We start from the raw sequence: 1,313 nt of genomic DNA on the forward strand, positions 1-1,313 counted from the left end.
TGGTTTTTCGAGACAGGGTTTCTCTGTGTAGCCCTGGCTGTCCTGGAACTCACTCTGTAGACCAGGCTGGCCTCAAACTCAGAAATCCACCTGCCTTTTGCCTCCCCAGTGCTGGGACTAAAGGCGTGCACCACCACGCCCGGCAACAGTCAGTATCTTAATTTGTGTTCTATTGCAGTAGGAAGACACCATAACCAAAGCAACTTATAAAAGAAAGCATTTAAGTGGAGGCTTGCTAACAGTTGCAGAGGGTTAGTTGGTTCCCATCATGGTGAGAAGCCTGGCAGCAGACATGAGGGCATGGCCTGGAGCAGTAGCTGAGAGCTTCTATCTGATGATCCACAAGAGAGGCAGAGAGACTGGGCCTGCTGTGGGCTTTTGAAACTTAAAAATCCACCTTCTCAGTGACACCTCCTCCAAGACTCCTAATCCTCCCGGAACAGTTCACTAGCTGGGGACCAAACATTCAAACATACAAGCCCGGGGGGGGGGGGCATTTTTATTCAACCCACCACAGTCAAGGGGCTAGCGAGGAGGCAGGCTCTCTAAGAGGCGTGTTAAACTGAAATGTTACCACTTAGCAAGCTGGTCTTGGAAGTTCTTGTCACTGCTTAGTTAAAAGGTAACCAGGTAACCAGTCTGAGGCCTCATAGCTTTGGGCCTGTGGTGGGCTGAAGTCATACTAGCAGGAGCATGGGGAGGAGGCTGTTCACGTCACAGCAGACAGACAGAAGCGAAAAGATGGTGAGGATATATACAGTTAGCTGTGCCATCATGGCTAACGAGAGGTAAGGAAAACCTGTGGTCAGGGGGGCGCTTGGTTACTTCCTGTCTCACACTCTGTCCGAGTTTGGGGCCATGCAGAAGAGCCTTAGACTGCAGAGTTAAGCCAGCAGTCGTAGAGTGTAGTCATTTCCCTCTTGGCTGGCCTGAGGAGGTGGAGTGTGGTTTTCATATCCAGTGCTCATATCATTCTGGGCAGAGTGCACATTTCATGCTCTTAGTGAAAGCTTCCAAAGACAGACTTTCTGTGGCTGGTCCTCTGTTGTCCTCTGTCGTCATCCACAGTCTTGCCCTGCTGTAACTCACACGGCGTTTCCTGAGCCCTGCTTTCATTAACTGTTTCCTTAATGTTTCTTCTAGCCTCTGTCTGGGTTTTTGTCTGAGAAAGTACCCTGGAAGAGTCTCTTACCTTAGGCCACTTCACCCAAGTACTAACATCGTTTCCAGTTCTCTGGAATCAGTGTTGGGAGAACCATTGATTTGTGTATGGAAGGGCCACCCCTGTCTAGCTGAGCTCTTTTTTTTTTTTT

Source organism: Mus caroli, chromosome 11 (genome assembly GCF_900094665.2).
Source record: "Mus caroli chromosome 11, CAROLI_EIJ_v1.1, whole genome shotgun sequence".
Lineage (NCBI taxonomy): Eukaryota > Metazoa > Chordata > Mammalia > Rodentia > Muridae > Mus > Mus caroli.